The sequence below is a fragment of the Dendrobates tinctorius genome, unplaced genomic scaffold (assembly GCF_039654945.1).
Source record: "Dendrobates tinctorius isolate UK_male_01 unplaced genomic scaffold, ASM3965494v1 ptg000097l, whole genome shotgun sequence".
Lineage (NCBI taxonomy): Eukaryota > Metazoa > Chordata > Amphibia > Anura > Dendrobatidae > Dendrobates > Dendrobates tinctorius.
The window spans coordinates 886,015-910,116 of NW_027361765.1; the positions used below are offsets into that span (position 1 = coordinate 886,015).

The following is a 24,102-nucleotide window of genomic DNA, read 5'->3' on the forward strand; positions in this document are numbered from 1 at the left end:
ATGAAGCACTCCTTCCAACACTCCGCCAACATATATGCCTTTTCTGAACGTCTCCCTCTTAGCGCCTTTAGTGAAGTACTCACAGTACTGAGTTACACTGGAGTTCCTCCTGTCAGATGTTCCTATGAACTCTACTTGTACGTCAGACAGCTGTAGCCTGCTTCGGGGACTCCTTACTACCTAGACCCGGCTCACTATCGATGCTGTTGTGCCCCCAAGTCTGGTATGGGAATAAAGTGGTGACAACTTCTATTCCTCCGGTGTCTGCTGCAGGACCATTAGTATCCATACAACCTCGGGGACCGGACCCCGGCCTTGCGCTTAGAACTTGGGACGGGTTCTCCTCTAACCCTGATCCTTAGTTCTCTTCTTCTCCTTACGTTCCGTACTAATCCTTTCCTTCTTATGGAGAGTCAGGTTTTCTATCAAAGTTCCTTTCCTGTGCCAGTGGACCCAGGTCACTGAGGTCGGCTGCAGCACCTCTTTCCTCCATCCCACTCAGGGGATCTTTACTCCTCCTCTGACTCTGTCAGACTGACTAAATCCTAAACTCTTCCCGCTCTTTTGATGCAACCTAAACTCCACCCGCCTCCCAGCACGCTTCGTGTTCCAAGCAGGGAGCCACCAAAAGGTGCTTTGCTACACTACTGTGTTGTGTGGGATGCAGGTGTTGGAGTGTGGTCATTTGTCTCCACCTTACCTGGATGGTGGGGTACCACACCTCAGAAGGAGGTGCAGTACCTCTGTGGTGACTGAACCCTCAGGGGCGCCACAGTTCTGTTGCTCGTGAGTGGGAGGAAGAGTCTGAGACCACAGCAGAACAGAGAGCAGGAGGAGGCTTAGATCAGTCATTGTTTTTAAGGTGTGCATGCCACTGCACCTCATGCTTGGAATTCAGATGCCTTGTCATACAAGTGGTGCTCTGGTTCAGAACAATTATGCCTCGCTTCAGGGTCTGACGGCACATATTGTCAACCACCTGTCACTTGTCGGCAGCATATTTTCTGAAGAAATGCCACATCAGGAAATTCTTTTGAGCTGTCTTTAGTGTTCCTGCAGTAGCATCCGATATACTGGCTAGAGGCTGCCCACTGAGCCCTTGCACCCTGCCCCCTCTTTTGCTGTGCTGTTGTGGCAGTGTGGCCACCTTATCTTCCTCCTTACTGCACACGTCACTAGGATGGCCTCTGCTCCTTGTATGGTGTAGACCTTCATCATACCATGCATCATCTTCCACTGACTCCTTAACTCTGCCCTCCTTACCAGTCTGCACACTGCATAAAGGCGCTGCAAATCGCAACTGAATTTTGTCATCATCTGACATGTGCTGCGGTGGTCCACTGATTGTGTGCACTAGCACTCCTACTTACTCACCATCCAGCCTAATAAGTGGTCAGGCACTCATTGTCTTCCACATCTTTTTTCCTGAACAAGAAGTCATTGTAACTTCGAAATGCGTAGAATAAAAACCAAAGTATATTTATTACATTTAATCTTGGACTGACATCTTTTCAACTATTTGCAGAGTGGAGGATTTCCACAAATATTTCTTCTCACACAAAAAGCAGAAGAGAATGCTGCATGACTTGGGCCTCAGACTACTTGACTGATTTGCAAGGGGTTGAGGTGAAGGCTGGATGACCATGGTCCTAAGGTGACAACTGTGCTCTTTCTGCACTGGAATGGGTAGAAGATAATGTGAAGGAACTAGAGACACTCTCAGCTATCCAATGTAACAGCTTCTTGTGGCCTCACTATTCATGCAGCAGTAATCGGGTCTATGAAAGGACGTATTGCATCTTGTCACCATCGTGCATCACAAGAAAGTGTTGGAATTGAGCACATAGCAGGTATAGAACGACCACGTCCTCTCCCTGCATCAGCTATGCCACCACTACCATCAGCAGCTACAGCAGCACCGCCATAGCCACATCCATGTCCCTTATTCTACGCTCTCCTCATTTTTGAATGTTGATTTTGTAAACACTACTCACAATGAGATGGCGCAAGAGTAGATTTATTTATTTGCAATGTACTAGAAGAAAGGCAGTGGTCCTGAAAACTTACGTCTTTGGCCTAAAAATGTCAAGTAGATGACAATTATTAATTTCCCAGACTCATATAAACCACACATCAGCTCTGAAAATGTTGTTTTGGGGCCTATAAATGGTAATGAGAAGGCTGATGCTATATTTTGGTTTGCAAAACTACTAGCAAACAGACACCAGGCCTTAAAAATTATTTTTGGGGCCTACAAATGGCAACGGCACGGCTGATGCAATGCATTGATTTTCAAAAGTAGTAGAAAACACACACATAAGCCTTAAAACATATTTTTGTGGCCTAGAAATGGCAACGGGAAGGCTGAAACAATATATTAATTTGCAAAAGTGCTAGAAAACACACACTAGGCCTTAAAAATTACAGGCCTTAAAAATTACACAAAACATACAGTAAATGTCTGTGTTTTGTACCGAACACTTGGTGTCCAGTATGAACCCCAATCTTTTCGGATTGAGTTTGCTTATCCGTAGTCTGGACTTCTACTTTGTAGGACCTTACACAAATAGGTTCCTTGTAATACTACACTTTTGTAACCGTAGATATGTGTTTCTACTTGCAGCTTACCCAACGATAAGAACAGTTGGACCTTTAGTTCTCAATTGATTTTCTCTGGGAAGGTTTTGTCTATTTTATCTCAGGCAGTGAATGGGTCCCTCCTACCTACGCACAGACAACCATATAAACAGTTGCTTCCCCAGCAATAATTTTGTAGCATTACAAAAGAGGCTTTGTGGTATATGTCTGACAAAGAAGTCTTTATATTTTTCACATTAAATATTTATTTTTATGAATTTCTCCAAACAGGTTTGTATTATCTGATACTGCACGTATCACTGATAGTGAAATAAAAGCACTGCTCGGATTCTTTATATATTTGTGTAGTCAGAAATTACATTGGTATACAGTGATTTTGGTGCCAACAATGACTGAATGGTTTTATATTAAGTTTAAGGTGGTGATTAAGAATATGACTTCAGTTTTGCCATATTGGCTCTAATTTCTGGGATATTTAAACGTTAATTAATATATTGCAGTAGAATTCTGGCTGGTGTACTCAGACTAAGAAGGGGCCATGGTTATTGGCTCCACCCAGCTTAAAAATACCAGCCCGCAGCCACGACAGAATAGTTGCATCTATATTCTGGCGCTTTGCCTGGCTCTTCCTACCTGCCCTGGTACGTTAGCAAGTGGGGTAATATGGGTGTGGCTGATGTCAGCTATTTAATGGCTGCCACATAAAGACCAAAGGTCAGTAATGTAGAGGCTTCTATAAGACTCCCCCATTACTAACACGATAGAGCAGGAGTGGGCAATTAATTTTCCCAAGCGGCCCCATGAGAGACCGTAACTGTTGTGGAGGGTCAAACTGAAATTAATTCTGCTCAATATTAATATTAACATATTAATTATAATTATTTTATGTTAATATTAATTGTGTAACTTAATATTGAGCAGAATTAAGTATGCTGACATCCTCCTATATACCATAAGAGCCCCCACATAGCCCCTATACCATCAGAACCCCTATACAGCCTCTATATACTACAAGAGCCCTCAAACAGCATGAGTTCCCACTTAGCCTCCTCATGATCAGCATGAGCCCCACTTAGCCTCCCCATGATCAGCATGAGACCCACTTAGCCTCCCCATGATCAGCTTGATACCCACGTAGTCTTCCCATGATCAGCATGAGACCCACATAGCCTCCCTATGATTAACATGCTTAATTTGGTTCAATATTAAGTGATACAATTAATATTAGTTTAAAATAATTAATAAATAATATGCTAATATTAATATTGAGCAGAATTAATTTCAGCCTATTGGTTCAGCCCTGCACAACAATCTTGGTCAGAATTTGGCGCATCTAATAGATGTGCATTTTCTGGGGTAGCGGAGAGCTCCTATTTTTAGGCTAAGGGAGTCAATATCCATGGCCCCTTCCCAGTCTGAGCATATCAGTCCTCAGGTGACCCCACACGGTTTATTTATATTATTTATTTAAATAATTTTAAAAAATGGTGTAGGACCTATCAATTTTTGATAACCAGCCATGATAAAGATAAGAGCTGAGAGTTGCAGCCTGCAGCTTTCAGTTTTGCCTGAGCTGGTTATCAAAAATAGAAGAGGCCCCACATAATTTTTTTATATGAATACTCACATCAGCGTCCCCTGCTCTCACTGTTATCAGTATGAGAGCCCCATAGCCTCCCCATGTCCAGCATTAGAGCCCCTTAGCCTCCCCATGTCCAGCATGAGCCCCATAACCTCCCCATGTCCAGCATGAAACCTCCATAACCTCTTCTTGTCCAGGATGAGACCCACTTTGCCTCCCCATGTCCAGCATGAGACCCACTTTGCCTCCCCATGTCCAGCAAGAGACCCTATTTGCATACCAAGGATACAAAAAGCGGTGACGGTGAGCGGCAACAAATAGGCTGGGGATGGCATGGTGCCGCTCATGTGCCACTGTTACCAGACCCTTGGCTGCAGCTAGTGGGACTGATGTGGCCTGCAGACCACACATTGCTCAGGTCTGCCATAGTAACTTTGTAAGAAAAAAAAACAGCCAGAATAAAGTTGTTTAAGTTAAATAATGATGCTTTTGTTTGAAATAAAAAGCAAAGTTATACTCACCTTTACGCCTAATCTATTGAAGCCCATGTGCCCTGGAAAAACATAGAAAATAGTAAACAACCATAATACTCCTCTTTTCGCCTAATCCATCGATCGTGGGACAGTATGATTATGATACCTAATTTATATAGTTTTATTTATTGTTTATTAGTTATGATGGAAAATAATCATTTGTTTTGTACATGGATGAGAGAATTCTCTTTGAGCATACCTGCCAACAATCCCAGATTCAGTGGGACTGTCCCACTACTTCAGAGTTCCGATACTCGCTTCTCTCTCTGTGCGATGATTTTTCTCCTTAGCTCCTCCTCATGGGAGGGGGCACTGTATCTCTCTGCAATTACATAAGTTAAATAAGCATTGATCTGGTATTCCTGGGAGCCAAACCCACAGCCTTTATCTTTGCTATGAGCCTACACTCATAACTGTAGGAGAATTTAGTATACTTTAAGCTGGATTGGAGGCAGTGATCTCAGAAGCAGATTATACTGGTACATAGAACTATATCTGTACATCGCAGTGTGTTTCTATGTGACTGTATTCTAGAGGGAAAATAAAAGTCAGATTTTTGTTCTTATTAAACAACTAAAAAAAATTATGAAAAACAATTAAATAAATGTAATTTTCTCTCTATTCCGAGTCTCCATGGAAATTTAACCCACAACCTACATTTTTTCAAACACATCATGATGGCTCAGCAGTTAGCACTGTCCCCTTGTAGCACTTTAAATACTGACTTGAAATCCCACCAATTACAACATCTTCAAGGAATTTATTTGTTTTCCAGTTTGTATGTTCTCCCTTTGTTTTTGAGGGTTTCCTCCCACACTCCAAAGATATACTGATAAGGAATTTAGATTGTGAGCCCCATCAGGGATGATAATGTGTGGAAAGTGCTGGTGAAAATGATAGTGCTATATAAGTAAAGTATAATAATAAAGAACTATAGCTATGAGCCAGAGTTTCCATTGAGATCACTGTGAGAATTTTGTATAGTTTAAGCTAATAACATATTTGGTGTCCCTCTAATTGTAACGATCTGCACAGCACAGTGACCAGATTATTTATGGTGATGGGTAAATGGAATAAAAAAAAGGCACGATTGATTTTTTTTCTCTATTAAACCCATAAAAAATTATTAAAAATGTAACTCTAAGGTCATGTTCATATGTAGTGCTAATGCTATGTTTTTTTCTACTGCTTCTTTTCTGCATATTTTATGCAGGTGTCGGCACCACACGGGGCAACAGCGATCTTCTCTGAATTATTTCTGGATTTCTTTTATGCTTTTCTCCTTAAATTTGATGCGTTTTGAATGCAGATGTGAATCAATGTTTTTAATTCTTTTTTAACAGTATAGAAAAGCTTTGATTCTGTACTTAAAAATTAAACTGTGATTTTTTAATGCGTTCTTTTTCAAGCTTCACATAGAATCCTATATATAGAGAAAAATGCACCAAAATTGCACAGTACCACAACATCTTAAGACGTACTGAGAGCGAGTTTTCATGAAATCACATCCATTTAGCTTGGACATTTATGCCTGTTTAACATGTAGTGTAAATTTTGCATTTTCTTAAAGGTATCTCCTGTATGGAAGTTAGGGCAAATCCCTGAACGCTCTGATTCTGACCCCAGGGTTCTATTAAAGGGATCATTGGTATGCAAGTCAGGGCAAATCCACTCAGTGCTCTGTGTTATGAATAGGCAGAAAGAACTACCCCCTCACCTAGGATAGTAGTAGGCTCGGTCACATTGCCTTTATGTGGAAAATGTGGACAAGGAGCAGATCAGAGTAATTGCCAAAAGGAACTTAGATTGTACACTGCCCACAGCGAATGTGTGTACAAAACGTTTCTCTTGTTTAGGGCAGACAGAAATAGTATGAGAGGCATCTCCACAGAAAAAACACAGCTTATTGCGCCTTCTAAACTCCCGACGTTGCACCCTAGACAAAACCCCATCACATTGCATAGGTTCAGACATTTGTTCAAAAGGTGGCAGCGCCTCCCGTGTAGTTTTATGTTCACGTAAACGCCGATCAACTTGAATGGCTAATGACATAGAGCCATCCAGACCAGAAGGAATAGGAAATCCCACCATAACATCTTTTACGGTCTCTGACAAACCTTTCCGAAAGAGAGCTGCCAATGCACTATCATTCCATGTAGTAAGGACCACCCACTTTTGGAATTTTTGACAGTACAACTCTGCAGGATCCTAATCCTGGTCTAATGCCAACAGGGTTCTCTCAGCTTGATCAACGGCATTAGGTTCATCATACAACAACCCCAAGGCTTGAAAAAATGCATCCACATTAGTCAAAATAGGATTTTCAGGTGTCAGAGAAAAAGCCCAATCCTGGGGATCGCCGCGCAGCAAAGAGATGACAATTTTAACCTGCTGCACATAGCTCCCCGATGAATCAGGCTTAAAGGCAAGAAATAATTTACAATTATTCTTAAAATTCAGAAATTTAGACCGATCCCCAGAAAACACATCAGGAGTAGGAATCTTAGGTTCAGCAGCATGTGACTGAATGAGGTAGGTGGAAATTCCCTGCACTTCAGCAGCAAGTTGCTCCACACGATCAGACAATTGCTTAATCTCCATTAGGAAAAAAAAAAAGAATCCTCCTACAGCCCAAGAAAAAAGAAAAAAAAGAGGAAAAAAAAAAAATATATATATATATATATATATATAAAGAAATTCTGACACTTTTTTTTTTCTCTTTCTTTTAAACAACTTTTCCCTGCTTTTGAGTACCCTAGAATCTGCGGTATGGCTGGTGATTCTGTTATGAATAGGTCACCGAGGAGGAACAACAAAAAGCTAAGTCCCAGAAAACCAGAGAGGATGGTAACTATGCAGATTGCAGAACCCTGATCTTAACCACACAACTAACAGTAGCAGTGGAGCGTTCCTACGATGTTCCTAGATGCCTCGTCACCGCCGGAGGACTACATAAACCTAAAGCAAGAAAAGGGAAAACTAACTGCCCCAGAGCAGACCCAAAAGGAATAGACAGTCCCAACACATGTATTGACGGTGAAACAAGATGAAAACACAAACACAGGCAGGAAAATAGGCTGAGCAAATGATGGGGCCCGACTAACTAGAAAGGACAGGAAAGGAAAGCCACTGTCTGCAATCTGCCAAAAAACCCTACCAAAATAATGTCCAACACGTCTGAGAGCAAAATTAACCCTGAAGTCACTAGACTTCTCCCACTATATCAGCACTCTGAAATATTTTGAAACAGAGCAAAAAGAGGCCAATCTAATAAGGGACAAAAAGGCAAATTGGCAAATACAGATAAATAGGTGTGGAAGTTCAGCATAGCCCCAGCAGGGGCAAGCTGACCACACAAAAACTGAATTCACCAACAAGCGCAAGTGTGAACATTAGCAAAAAACAAACTTAACTTGAGAAGACTGGAAGAGAGCTGAAGTCCAAGACCTGAGAAACAGACTGAATCACCAGCACCAGGATAGGGCGTCGGCTATCTTATATCCAGTCTGATACTCCAGAGATCCAATTATTATCCTCCTCATCAGGTGGCAGATCACTACCACTTAAACCAACCTCACTACCTCCTGTCACCAACAGAGGGAGAACGGAAGGAGAACTCTCAACTGGTGGAGCAGAAAATGAGCTCATAACAGCTCTGGTTCTGATCCCAGGGTCTCTTAAAGGGATCCCCGGTATGGAAGTGATGGCAAATCCACTCTGCACTCTGGTACTGACCCCAGGACCCTCTTAAAGGGATCCCTGGTATGGAAGTGATGGCAAATCCACTCTGCGCTTTGGTACTGACCCCAGGCCTCTCTTAAAGGGATCTCCGGTATGGAAGCTATGGTTAATCCCTTAGCACTCTGATTCTCACCCCAGGCTTCTATTAAAGGGATCAATGGTATGGAAGTCAGGGCAAATCCACTCAGCGCTCTGGTTCTGACACCAGGCCTCTCTTAAAGGGATCCCTGGTAAGGAAGTTAGGACCATTCCACTTAGCGCTCTGGTTCTGACCCCAGGCTGACAGGATGATGTGGGATATTAGGGGTAGTAGTCCGGTGGCTCTGGCTGATGGGATGATGTGGGATATTAGTGGTAGTTGTCCGGTGGCTCTTGCTGATGGAATGATGTGGGATATTAGGGGTAGTAGTCCAGTGGCTCTGGCTGACGGGACAATGTGGGATATTAGGAGTAGTAATCGAGTGGCTCTAGCTGACGGAATGATGTGGGATATTAGGAGTAGTAGTCTGGTGGCTCTGCTGATGGGACGATGTGGGATATTAGTAGTAGTAGTCCGGTGGCTCTGTCTTATGGGACAATGTGGGATATTAGAGGTATTAGAGGTAGTAGTCCGGTGGCTCTGGCTGACGGGATGATCTGGGATATTAGTGGTAGTTGTCTGGTGGCTCTGACTCATGGGATCATGTGGGATATTAGGGGTAGTAGTTCAGTGGCTCTGGCTGATGGGATAATATGGGATATTAGGGGTAGTAGTCTGGTGTCTCTGGCTGACTGGACGAAGTGGGCTATTAAGAGTAGTAGTCCGGTGGCTCTGGCTGATGCGACGATGTGGGATATTAGGGGATGTTGTCCGGTAGCTCTGGCCGACAGGATATTGTGCAATATTATAGTGAATGTGGCTATGCGGAGTGGGCTGGGCTCTGCACTCAGCTTTATACCGGGTGAGTCATAAAGGACGGACGTTTTTAAACTAATCATAAAATCGTTAAATATTTATTAAATATAAATGTATTCACAGATTTGGTTACGTATACTAATAGCATTTGACAAATTCAAGTGTGGAAAACAACATCTGCCATGTGGTGGCCATTATCAGTGATGCATTTCCAAAGGCGTTCTTGGAAGTTGGCATCAACACGTTCCAACACAACTCTGTCGATTTGGGCAACTTCCACTCGAATAGCTTCCTTCAGTTCTTGTAATGATCGAGGCTTAAGCTTGTATACACGTGATTTGAGGTGACCCCATAAGTAATAATCGCACATGGACAGGTCTGGGGACCTAGGAGGCCAATTAATATCGCCAAACCTGGAAATGATGCGACCAGGGAAGAGAGGGCGAAGAACGTTCATTGTTGCTCCGGCTGTGTGGGCCGTTGCCCCATCTTGTTGAAACCACACACTAGAGATGGGGATATGTTGCCGTCGTAACTCAGGAACAAAGAAGTTATTTATCATGGCGATATAACGTTGTGAGTTCACGGTAACAGTATTGCCATTATCGCCTTCGAAAAAGTACGGACCGATCACGCCATATTTGCCCATAGCGCACCACACCGTTACCTTAGGGCTGTGCAGCGGTACGTGCCGTTCGTGGAGCCCCCGGTGGTCGTTTGTTCATTAGTGTACCTCGTGTACGGAGTGCTTCAACCCAACGTAGGATAGTGTTACGAGCGGGAACAGCTTGATTTCTGTGAATATTGAAATGACGCCGAAACTCACGCTGAACGGCTGTGATACACTCATTATTCTTGACAAAACTGTCGTACGCAAAAACGCGATGTTCTATCGTCCACGGCACCATAGCTTAAACTGAAACTAAAATAAAAACAATGCTTTCACCTCACAAACATAACCCCGCCTCCCGCACATCTCTACCTCCACCTGGTGGTGAGTTATAGCCACTTCAAATACATCCGTCCTTTATGACTCACCCGGTATATATATAGATATAATAATTATAATTTGTTATAACTAACCGTAGTTAGTTACTATGCCCGGGCAGCGCCGGGCTCTTCAGCTGGTGGATAATAAAGGCACAAAAAACACACCGAAAAATACAATAATGAGAGGATTGTTATTGTGTAGTTTGGTGTGGACACCTGCTGAAAGCAAAAACCACAATATTTATGTAACATGTAGCATGTGACTACGGCATTACAGACACAAAAAAGCCAGATGTCACATTTTGAAGATTAAATAAAATTGAGAAAGCTCTGGCTGCTTCAACTATGAATGAAGGAACAAACAATACATCCATAGGACCCAACTAGAGATGAGCATGATGCACAGATGATGCAGCATCAGCACTGGCTAATCAAATGCTGCGCTGGGGGGTGCTGGAATGTAAGAGATTCAATTTAAATCTCACAATCAGACAGTCTGATAAAGGCGGATGTATTGTTGTCCTTGATACTTCATTGTACCTTAAACTAGCCAACATTATTCTCATAGACCCTTCCACATATAGGCCTCTCACATCAGATCCCACCCTGTCATACAAATTTTAGATGAAGCTGTTAGATTAGGAATACTCAAAAATAAACTCCGTACATGGTTCTTACCAGATCAACCCATTCTTTCCATCTTCCACCGCCTTCCCAAAACACATAAAGGGGTCTTTCCTCATCCTCTTCACCCCATTATTTCCAGCATTGGATTTTTAAATTATAATCTAAGCCAATGGATAGACATACATCTTCAACCTTTGGTGAGCAGAATTTCCTGGTTACCTAAAGGACACTTCTACAGTGCTACAAGTTTTTACAATTCAATGGAATGAGCAATTTAAATTCATAACATGTGATGTTATGAATATATAATCCACTATTCCTCATCATTTAGCAACTAAAGCCAACCAGTACCATCTAGATAATACAGTGATTATTCCATTAATTTAAAGTACTTCATCATCAAGTCCCTTTCATATTTGTTATTTTATAATTTCTTTATGTTCGATTCTCCTTTTTTTGGTTCTAAATTTCCCCCCTCCTTTGCTATTCTCTTTATGTGGTGGTGGGAGGAAACACATATTTTTACTGATAATATAAATTGGTTTGGAAGCTCTGTGAATCTGCTATTTGTATGGCAGGGTAGTCATGTTGACATTGCTAAATTTACAATATCTTTAAATGCAAATAATTTTAAACCTCAGATTCACAGTGAACAGCCCTACTACAGAAACTCCATTCCTGGATGTATATTTAATTGGCAAGTTTGTCACAAAGTAGGTAGCGATATCTCTGTAAAAGACAGTCTTACATTCTTCTTCCTCACATCCCCATCACACCATACGTGCCATACCATAAGGGGAATTCAATGGAGTAAAACTAATTTGCTCTTCGGACAATTCATTCATTCAAGAAAGCCATATCATTCATTAGTCAACATTTCATTGATGGAAAATACACAAACCTCAGTGACATTATCCAAATGTCAACAAGAAGGTGAGGCTGTATGAAGACAGCCCCCACAAGGCAAGAGGCCACAAGGCACCCACTCCAATAGCAAAATGTTCATGCAAAGAGAAAAATGGAGCAAACAGGTGAATAAAGTAAAAAAATAGTCATCTTTATTAAATAAATACAGACAAATATAGAGACAAATAGTACCGAATAAAGTAATGAACATGACAATGCCGCAGAATAAAAGAACAGAAGCACCCGGACACAGAAACAACCATAATGCAAGTCGTGGAGTACAAATATAAGTAGCTAGATAGTAAATATCGCCACACAGAATCCACCTGGACAAGACAACACCGCAGAGTGTAAGTGTGGAGATTTCCAAAAGGCGCTAAATGCGCCAAATGTAAAAAGCGGTATCTTACCACAGTTGGAGGCAGAGGCTGTGGAGGTCCGGGGCCAGGTAAGGGGCGAGCCCGACGCGCGTTTCGCGTGTTTGCACACACGCTTTCTCAAGGGAAGTATCGCGGGAAGAGGTAAAGGACCTTCTTATGCACCAGGTGGCCAGATCACGTGACCGCGAATGGGCCAATGGGAGTGGTATAAAGCGGCGCATGCGCAGTGGGCACAGCAAACGCCGGCATGCAGGGATAAAGCGTCACACATCGCCCAAGGCCGAGGGGAGGGGGGGATTCCCGGAGGCCGAGGGAGACGCGCAGAGACGCTCGCCCTGCAGCCGGACGGAAGCAGGCACAGCGGGCATGCGCACAACCAAAACCCAAACATAAAAAACAATGTACAGGGCTGGGCGTAAGCTGGTCATACACAAAAACCTTAAAACACACATAAGTGATCAAAGGGGTAGCGCTGACAGGGAACAACAAGAGAAACAGCAACACAATCAAAAAATCATGCAATGAAGTATAAAATGCATAATAGATAGAAAAATTAGAAAGACCGGATCCCCTATACAAATGCGGGGCGTAATTCCCCGCTCACCATATACATATATATATATATACGACTGTAAAATGATCAAATGCAAATAGTCATGCACACAATGCAGGGTATGCATATATAGGGAAATGCGTTGTCCTCCAAAATGCGGCTCTTGTATCCCTGTGCAGAGTATGATGTCGATATAGTGTTGTATATGAAAAACAGCAAACACGAGACAAATCGATCTCCCATGCAGGAAATGTGTAACGGAGCACAAGAAAGTCCGGAAGAAAACTAAAGAGAAAAATTAAAGATAAAACAATGAATAAAATATGAAATAATAAAACCAGAAGAGAACCCCCAAATACTGGAATGGGGAATAAAAGGGAAATGGCAGGGCAAACTGAATGAACAAAAAAATATTATGGAAAATGTATTTTTAAATATGTATATAAATATTAACAAGCGATAAAGATCACCTACAAAAAGGAAGCAAAAGATAACGATTCATTTAAGCCCTTAGGCGTCATGGTGTCCAGTGTAACAATCCATTTTGCTTCAACTTGGGCCAGTCTCCGTTTGTAGTTACCACCTCTCGCCCCTAAATGGACCTGATCAATACCTCTAATTTTAAGAGAAGTAGGGTCACCATTGTGATATTGCCAAAAGTGGCGGGGCAAAGTCTTGAGAAGGGAAATGTCAGTCACTGTCTTGGACGCACAAATGTCCCGCACATGCTCACGTACCCTCCTCCTAAGTTCTCTGGACGTGAGACCAACATAAATTTTTGAGCAGCCACATGTGGCATAATAAATCACATTTGTGCTGCTACATGAAATCCGGTGACGAATATCGAACTGTCTCCGTCCATCGGAGGAGGTGAAGGTGTCGCAGCGCAGGACATTTGTGCATGCAAGACAGTGACCACACGGTATGGAGCCAGGCACAGGGCCCCTAGACCCAAATGGATTAGTCGACACTGGGAGATAGTGACTCCTCACCAGAAGGTCACTCAAATTTCTTGACCTTCTTGCGGTCATTGAGGGATATCGACCCAAAGATGAACCCAGGGCAGGTTCGGTCCCAAGAATCGACCAATGTTTAGTGAGGATCTGCCTCATGTTGTCCCATTGATGGTTAAATGTGGAGATGAACCTAATTGGTCCATCCATGATCTGTCGAGAGGTCCTATTGCGGGAAACCAAAAGACTGCCGCGTGGAGTAGCTCTTGCTCTTAGATAGCCTTTTTTAATGCATCTATTAGAGTAGCCTCGGCTCGAAAAACGCGTTTTCAGATCGGCCGCTTGTATCTCAAACTTGGCATCTGACGAGCAGATCCGCCTCATCCGTAAGAACTGTCCGACCGGGACAGCCCCTATGGTGGAAGGATTGTGGGCAGAAGACGCATGAACCAAAGAATTAACTGATGTTGGCTTACTGTAAACATCAGTCTGGATGTGACCAGTGTGATCAACACACATGGTAACATCCAGAAAATTGATTTTGGCAACATCAAATGAATAAGTCAAATGGATGTTCAAATGATTATCGTTCAGCGTCCCCATGAAATCCCCGAGCTGTTGCACCGATCCGTCCCACAAAAAGAAAATGTCATCTATGTATCTATGCCAGCACAGCACATGGGAAGCGGCCGGCACGCCCGCGTCGCCAAAAAGGCTATCTAAGAGCAAGAGCTACTCCACGCGGCAGTCTTTTGGTTTCCCGCAATAGGACCTCTCGACAGATCATGGATGGACCAATTAGGTTCATCTCCACATTTAACCATCAATGGGACAACATGAGGCAGATCCTCACTAAACATTGGTCGATTCTTGGGACCGAACCTGCCCTGGGTTCATCTTTGGGTCGATATCCCTCAATGACCGCAAGAAGGTCAAGAAATTTGAGTGACCTTCTGGTGAGGAGTCACTATCTCCCAGTGTCGACTAATCCATTTGGGTCTAGGGGCCCTGTGCCTGGCTCCATACCGTGTGGTCACTGTCTTGCATGCACAAATGTCCTGCGCTGCGACACCTTCACCTCCTCCGATGGACGGAGACAGTTCGATATTCGTCACCGGATTTCATGTAGCAGCACAAATGTGATTTATTATGCCACATGTGGCTGCTCAAAAATTTATGTTGGTCTCACGTCCAGAGAACTTAGGAGGAGGGTACGTGAGCATGTGCGGGACATTTGTGCGTCCAAGACAGTGACTGACATTTCCCTTCTCAAGACTTTGCCCCGCCACTTTTGGCAATATCACAATGGTGACCCTACTTCTCTTAAAATTAGAGGTATTGATCAGGTCCATTTAGGGGCGAGAGGTGGTAACTACAAACGGAGACTGGCCCAAGTTGAAGCAAAATGGATTGATACACTGGACACCATGACGCCTAAGGGCTTAAATGAATCGTTATCTTTTGCTTCCTTTTTGTAGGTGATCTTTATCGCTTGTTAATATTTATATACATATTTAAAAATACATTTTCCATAATATTTTTTTGTTCATTCAGTTTGCCCTGCCATTTCCCTTTTATTCCCCATTCCAGTATTTGGGGGTTCTCTTCTGGTTTTATTATTTCATATTTTATTCATTGTTTTATCTTTAATTTTTCTCTTTAGTTTTCTTCCGGACTTTCTTGTGCTCCGTTACACATTTCCTGCATGGGAGATCGATTTGTCTCGTGTTTGCTGTTTTTCATATACAACACTATATCGACATCATACTCTGCACAGGGATACAAGAGCCGCATATTGGAGGACAACGCATTTCCCTATATATGCATACCCTGCATTGTGTGCATGACTATTTGCATTTGATCATTTTACAGTCGTATATATATATATGTATATGGTGAGCGGGGAATTACGCCCCGCATTTGTATAGGGGATCCGGTCTTTCTAATTTTTCTATCTATTATGCATTTTATACTTCATTGCATGATTTTTTGATTGTGTTGCTGTTTCTCTTGTTGTTCCCTGTCAGCGCTACCCCTTTGATCACTTATGTGTGTTTTAAGGTTTTTGTGTATGACCAGCTCACGCCCAGCCCTGTACATTGTTTTTTATGTTTGGGTTTTGGTTGTGCGCATGCCCGCTGTGCCTGCTTCCGTCTGGCTGCAGGGCGAGCGTCTCTGCGCGTCTCCTTCGGCCTCCGGGAATCCCCCCCTCCCCTCGGCCTTGGGCGATGTGTGACGCTTTATCCCTGCATGCCGGCGTTTGCTGTGCCCACTGCGCATGCGCCGCTTTATACCACTCCCATTGGCCCATTCGCGGTCACGTGATCTGGCCACCTGGTGCATAAGAAGGTCCTTTACCTCTTCCCGCGATACTTCCCTTGAGAAAGCGTGTGTGCAAACACGCGAAACGAGCGTCGGGCTCGCCCCTTACCTGGCCCCGGACCTCCACAGCCTCTGCCTCCACCTGTGGTAAGATACCGCTTTTTACATTTGGCGCATTTAGCGCCTTTTGGAAATCTCCACACTTACACTCTGCGGTGTTGTCTTGTCCAGGTGGATTCTGTGTGGCGATATTTACTATCTAGCTACTTATATTTGTACTCCACGACTTGCATTATGGTTGTTTCTGTGTCCGGGTGCTTCTGTTCTTTTATCCTGCGGCATTGTCATGTTCATTACTTTATTCGGTACTATTTGTCTCTATATTTGTCTGTATTTATTTAATAAAGATGACTATTTTTTTACTTTATTCACCTGTTTGCTCCATTTTTCTCTTTGCATGAACATTTCATTGATGGAGATACAAAAATCTCGACATCAAACGTGCCTTTAACAAAGTGGTAAATAAACCAAGGTCATTTGTACCCCTTGATAAACTATTCCCGGATCCTAGTAATACACATGTCACGTTTTCAACACCCTTTAGACCATAATTCAATTAAATAAAATCTATTGTCAAAAAATATTTACCAGTTATTGAAGATGACATTTTGCGCGATATCATAAGCAATGGTTGTAGGTGTGTGGCCCGAAGGGGTCATAACTCTTTATCTCCTAGTCTTCTCAAAGACCAAACAAAACTGTAAATTGGTTATCCGCAAAGGGATTCTACAAATGCGCTAGCAGCAAGTGTAATGTTTGCATATATGCATTGGACAAAACCAAATCTCTCAATTTGTCCCGTAGCATAGATTACAGTGTTACATCATTCATGAAATGTGTTACCAGATATGTCGCTTATGTATAATATGTCTCTTCTGTAAAATACGATACATCGGTTGTACCATCTTGAGAAGGTCGTTCATCCTGAACATGGTGGCAGTTGGCATAAACAGCTCAACATCAGACATGCATGTTGGATCTTGTGATTAGATACCAAACACCCAAAAGGGATGACTTTCAAAAATGATTTATTTTATATTTACTAGGATACTTTTTCAGGTGAATGTTTATTACCTTTGTTGGCTCAATGCACTTCTGGGGCATCAGTAATTTCATTATCTCGCTGTTTGATTGGATCACTTCCTCTATATCTATTTGCCTATATTTGTCTATGTTATTTCACTGGCATACTATGATTAAGAGTGCACTAACCACGCCAGAAATGCGTCAGGTGTTTTTAAATTCACTGTTTTCAAACATGACTTAAACATGCCTTAATAAAGTTTTTTCATTTTTACCTGGTCAATTCATGGTGTCCCACCCAGCTGCCAGGTAGTACTGACCTGCATGCTGGATTGTTGTCCTTTGAATCGATCTACTCATCTCTAATCTCTACTCACTGTCCGCTCCCTTCCGTTTTAGTCATCTGATGAACTTCCCTCGCTGCCACAGTCCCTCTGACATCTCCTACTGCCAGGGCAGAAAAGAAATGGTAAATGGGTGTGGATTAGGATGTGGCTAGGGGCATGGGTCAAAAAGTGGCGTGGCACGCATAGTGTGCAGCATGATTTGTTCCTCTTTCTGTTATTCAAAAGTTGGGAGGTATGCTTTGAGTGAGACACTGAGCTGAGATTCCATTTCCATCTGAGTAGAAGTGTCCACTCACTCTCCTCTAGCCATGTACATTTCAGCTTTCCTTTTAGCCACTAGTTCCTGTTACATTTTCAGATGGAGCACATTTTTTTCATCCCATCAAATTCCACTGTCTCTCCACCAGCCACACTGTGCATGGACTTGTTTTTTGTACATGGAATTGAGTAATGGACAAGGACCTCTTCCTTATTATTACTGCGGTAGATGAAATCATATCTATGGTAAAAATTTAACCACTTGACTGTTTCACTAACTTGTGTGATGATAAGGACTTTATGTTGTATCTTCAAATGTGTGACCTTTGCTATGCATCGTGCCATGAGTTCTATCATCCATGCTACCCTTTTTTTCACCCTCAACTACTTTCTCTTTCCCACTTTCTGAGCTTCAGTGCCTGGCTTGTCATAATGTCAGCCTGCATAAGCACCATCAGCATATGGCTCACTTCTAACCTGCTTTACACTTAAAGGGAACCTTTCATGTTAAAAGAATACTGTTAATCTGCATATATGGGGCTAATCTGCAGGTTAATGGCATTCTAATGCTGTGCAGACACCACACTAAAGGCATGGCTTGGGAGAAGAAATGAACTTTGATACTTCCATCCTCCGACTTTCAATCACAGAGGCTACACAGTGAGTGGCGGCTGTAACCACCCCACTTGCACTGACTGGCAGCTGACTCAGTAATGCATCAGTGCAAATCCAGCTTTCAGTCAGTGCAGAGTGTGGTACAGCCACTGTTTACTATGTATTGAGTCGTGACTGAAGTCGCGCTGACCGTGCTTCTATGACTGAAAGCCGGGGGTCGTTGGGAGGGAAAAAAACCTTACTTCCTCCTTGCAGGGAGGCTCTCAATGTGGGTGCCGGGCAGCTATAGAACACTATTAACCTGTAGATTAACCCCACATCTGCCAGTTAACAGCATTTTTTTCATAAAAGGTTTCATTTAAAGGAATTTGTCTCCAGATTTGTCTCATATTAGATACAGCTGTAAGTTGGTGGCGGGGCACCTCATGAGCCTCACCTTTCCCGCACGCTGTTCACATGTTCACCAGTGACACCTCACTGTTCATATACTGTGATGTCATATGTTATAGCGTATTGTCCATAGGATTAGGGCTAGGATAGGAATTACATAATATAGGATAATAGTGGGATAGAATAAAGGGGGAACATTAGTGATAGTGAATAGCATATAATAGAAGATAGGCAGCACAGGGGTTAAGTTAGTGGGAGGGGTAGCACAGAGCAGGAAAAGATAATCAGGATACTTCCTGATGAGGGCAGAAGCCCAGGTAGCCTGCCCAAGGGCAGGACATGTTAGCAGTAGTGGAACAGAGTCTTGCAGGCCATGGCGATAAAGCTATTATAGCAGTAAGGGGCCCCAGGCCGAAGAAGAGTGCTAACAAGCATCAGCCATACAGAATCATCCCCATTAGGATCTTTGGTCTAGGACCAGGGCAGGAGCAGTAGAGATGGTGTTCCCGGCGCCTCTCCCCATTGGAGCCAGACAAGGGGCTGATAAAGAGCTGCTAGCAAGAAAGGCACAGGTGGGACACTGATTGTCCAAGGATACAGATGGGACACGGGATGTCTGAGATTACAGATGGGACACGAATTGTCCAGGGATACAAGTGGGACACTGACTGTCCATCGAGATAGATGAGCCTGCCAGGAGAGGGAAGCTGAAGGAGAAGATAGAGCCGGTCAGGATGACAGGGATAGATATGAAGATGACTGTGTTTGCCGTGTGCTGCCTACCTGATGAAGGTATTGCTGTCCAGTAAAGTTATGTTGTTTGAAAAGACTTGTGACTCTGAAACATTTTGTGAAGCCAGAGTGACAAAGCCTGAGAGGAACCTGGCAGTGACAGAGAGCACTTTGCTGCACACACTACAGAAGGGACTGTGTATATTCTCTGTGAGGTGCCAGGGTGTGGGAACACTACAGCTTGTTGCCACGACTACCACCCTGGCCGCCTTACATGGCCACCACCTTTCAACCCTGATATAAAACATGCATGCGCACAGCTGTATGAAGTGCTGAATCCACATAGTCCCTGTGAATTCTGAACATTTTAAAATTCACATGATTCACTCACTCACCACCACTATATACATTGCAGAATCAGGAGTCATTATGTGATATGGCACATCACTTGTCTCAGTTACAGCAGGATGATATTACCTTGAACATCGACTCCATCAAACTTTATCAGTGTTCTTCCCAAAATAGTCTGCCAAATGACTAAAGCTCACTAGCGATCATTTAGCGATGCACCAGCGATCCTGACCGGGTCGGATCGCTCGTCGGATCGCTGGTGCATTGCTAAATGTAAAAGGGCCTTAAGTCACAAATGACTAAAGGGATAATTTTTGGACAGCTTAATTAATTTTAACATAAAAAGTCAGTCAAACTGCATTGTTATTATACGGACTGTTGGTTACTACCAGGTTATCATTTGTTTCCACTGTGAGGTGACTTCAACATTACTAAGGCAGTGTGTTAAAGGAGTTAGATACAGTCCAAGTAAACCTCATAGTGTTATATTTAATGTTTCAAGACAATGGTAGCTCATTAAATTTAGGGCAAATTTTATAAATTATCAACTTTAATCTTTTAGAAAAATTTGCCAAACCTGTCTAATTTCACTATATGTTAACATTTATAACAGTGAATCCACAGGTATTATGAATGATGATACAAATAATCATTTCATTACTGCATGGCAAGGAACTCATCTCAGTCATTACTACCTTTATAAAAAGCATAAAAGGAATCATTTTACTTAAACTGATTTTTTTAAACATGTCATCAATCCTACAATATGTGCTGTTGAAATGATTGGTCTGATAATATTCATATTGTGTTCATAAGACCAGAGTAGGCAATATACAGATGTGTGCATTCTTATCTTTCCTCTTGAATCAACAGATCCTATGATGTGTTTTACTGTAGTAAAAAAAATAACAACCTGAAATACTGTCAAGAGTGTGGTGTAGTAACCACTGTGTCCTCTAGGGGGCGCTGTGTGGATGTCCCAGGAGAAAGGATGAATGGCAGAATACTGAATGGCCATTATGTATCTCAAAGTGGGTGGCTTTGAGATGGAGACTTATGTGTTGATCAGCAGTGATACTGCTGAGGTGCTGCTTTAATGTGACAGTGAGAAGTCTCCAGTAGTGTTGAGCGATACTGTCCGATACTTAAAAGTATCGTATCGGATGGTATCGGCCGATCTAAAAAAAATATCGGGTATCGCCGATTCCGATACCGGAAGTCCCATTCAAGTCTATGGGACTTCCGGTATCGGAATAAGAAAAACCCTATTTTTGCCTTGTACAGCCTCTCTGGGGTCTGTACAGGCCTTTCGGAGGGCTGTGCCGGCCTGCCGGGGGGTCTGTGCAGGCTCCGGGGGTCTGTGCAGGCCTGCCGGTGGTCTGTGCAGGCTCCGGGGGTCTGTGCCGGCCTGCCGGGGGGGCTGTGCCGGCCTGCCGGTGGTCTGTGCAGGCTCCGGTGGTCTGTGCTGGCCTGCCGGGGGGGCTGTGCCGGCCTGCCGGTGGGCTGTGCAGGCTCCGGTGCTCTGTGCCGGCCTGCTGGGGGGCTGTGCCGGCCTGCCGGTGGGCTGTGCAGGCTCCGGGGGTCTGTGCAGGATCGTCCGATGGGACTACAAGTCCCATCGGGCGATGCCTGCTACCATGACAGTGATTGACACATTAGCCAATGATGGGACAGTAGTAGTCCCATCATCCGGCTAATGTGTTGAATGTAAAAAAAAAAAAAAAAAAAATTACATGCTACATACATGCTACATACATAATACATATATACTACATGCATGCAACATACATACAACATATATACTACATGCATGCAACATGCATACTACATATATACTATATATACTACATGTAACATACATACTACATATATACTACATGCTACATACATGCTACATACCGTGTTTCCCCGAAAGTAAGACCCTGTCTTACATTAATTTTACCCCAAAAAGTCCCACCCTGTCTTACTTTCGGGGGAGGTCTTACATTAGCCGAAAAAAATGACAATTTCTTTTTAACCAATAAATTAACATTTATTAACATGCTGTTATACCCCATAACAGTGCCGTATCCCACTGCACACAGCCCCACACCCCATAACAGTGCCGTATCCCACTGCACACAGCCCCATACCCTATACAGTACATGTTTCCCTACTTGGTTTTTAAATGCTGGACGTTTTCCTCTGCGGTGCGGCTGTGGGTGCGGAAGGCCTGTGCTGCAGGGAACGCTGTGCCAATCAGCAGGGAAACAGCGGTGACGTGGGTCTGGGGCGGCCAATTACAGCCCGAGCTGCTGGACCAATCAGTGCTCGAGCCGGGGGCCGGCGGTGACGTGGGGAACAGGGGCGGCCAATGAGCTGTTGAGCTGGGCGGATTGCGGGGTTAACACGGCGAGTTAACCCCATGAGCGCTGGACCCGCCCAGCTGCACCTGAGGACACCTCTGGAGCCTGGGGACCCAATGGGGGACAGCGGCGGCCCAAAGGTAAGGGCCTTACATTTCACAGCGGCCCCCAACCCTGCCTTACATTCGGGGGAGGCCTTACGTTGAAGGACCCCCCCGTAACCCCCACCCTGTCTTACTTTCGGGGGGGTCCTACTTTCGGGGAAACACGGTACATACTACATACATGCTACATACTACATACATAATACATATATACTACATGCATGCAACATACATACAACATATATACTACATGCATGCAACATGCATACTACATATATAGTATATATACTACATGTAACATGCATACTACATATATACTACGTGCTACATACATGCTACATACATACTACATACATGCTACATACTACATACATAATACATATATACTACATGCATGCAACATACATACAACATATATACTACATGCATACTACATATATACTATATATACTACATGTAACATACATACTACATGCAACATGCATACTACATACATGCTACATACCACATGCATGCTACATGCTACATACCACATGCATGCAACATGCATACTGCATATATACTGCATATATACTACATGCATGCAACATACATACATACTACATACAATACATACATATAGACATACAGTACATATAACATAGAGTACATACTCACCGTCACTTGTCACTTTGATCCCCAAAGCCATTGTCCCCTTGAGGAATAAATGTCAAAATAAAAAAAACACCAATATACTTACCCCGATCCGCAGAAGTCCACGAGGGTCCCTCGTCAATCTTGCGTGGAGAACAGCAGCATCAGCTGATGCTACCGTTCTCTACCAGCTCCAGGAATACAATGACGGAAGGTAGGTATCCTTCCGCACTGTATTCCTCCACCACTGTAAAAAAAAAGTCCCTAGTCTCACTTTATGCTATTGCTGCGTGGGAATTTCCCATGCAGCAATGGCATAAAGTGAGACTAGGGACTTTTTTTTTTTTTTTAAAGTGGTGGAGGAATACAGTGCGGAAGGATACCTACCTTCCGTCATTGTATTCCTGGAGCTGGTAGAGAACGGTAGCATCAGCTGATGCTGCTGTTCTCCACGCAAGATGGACGTGGGACCCTCGAAGACTTCTGCGGATCGGGGTAAGTATATTGGTGTTTTTTATTTTGATATTTATTCCTCAGGCGACAATGGCTTCGGGGATCAAAGTGACAAGTGACGGTGAGTATGTACTCTATGTTATATGTACTGTATGTCTATATGTATGTATTGTATGTAGTATATATGTATGTTGCATGCATGTAGTATATATGCAGTATATATGTAGTATGCATGTTGCATGCATGTAGTATATATGTTGTATGTATGTTGCATGCATGTAGTATATATGTAGTATGTATGTAGCATGTATGTAGTATGTAGCATGTATGTAGCATGCATGCAGTATGTAGCATGTATGTAGTATGCATGTTGCATGTAGTATGTATGTTACATGTAGTATACATGTAGCATGTATGTAGCATGTATGTAGTATGTAGCATGTATGTAGCATGCATGTAGTATGTAGCATGTATGTAGTATGCATGTTGCATGTAGTATGTATGTTACATGTAGTATATATGTAGTATGTATGTAGCATGTATGTAGCATGTATGTAGTATGTAGCATGTATGTAGCATGCATGTAGTATGTAGCATGTATGTAGTATGCATGTTGCATGTAGTATGTATGTTACATGTAGTATATATGTAGTATGTATGTAGTATGTATGTAGCATGTATGTAGTATGTAGTATATATGTAGTATGTATG

At 43.0% G+C, this 24,102-nt stretch overlaps 1 protein-coding gene across 3 annotated transcripts in view; it reads right to left on the bottom strand.

The window, feature by feature from the left end:
- MAS1 (MAS1 proto-oncogene, G protein-coupled receptor) overlaps positions 1–24,102 on the bottom strand; it is a 61,465-nt gene that overhangs the window by 26,393 nt on the left and 10,970 nt on the right. For 2 of the 3 annotated variants that reach the window (XR_012234381.1, XM_073586858.1), the window contains exons 2-3: positions 4,913–5,035; positions 4,702–4,733 (exon numbers count right to left, since the gene is read on the bottom strand). The exons of the other annotated variant lie outside the window; for it this stretch is intronic. The gene's annotated coding sequence lies outside the window, so the exon portion shown is untranslated. The remainder of the gene's footprint in view (positions 1–4,701; positions 4,734–4,912; positions 5,036–24,102) is intronic. 3 annotated transcript variants of the gene reach the window in all.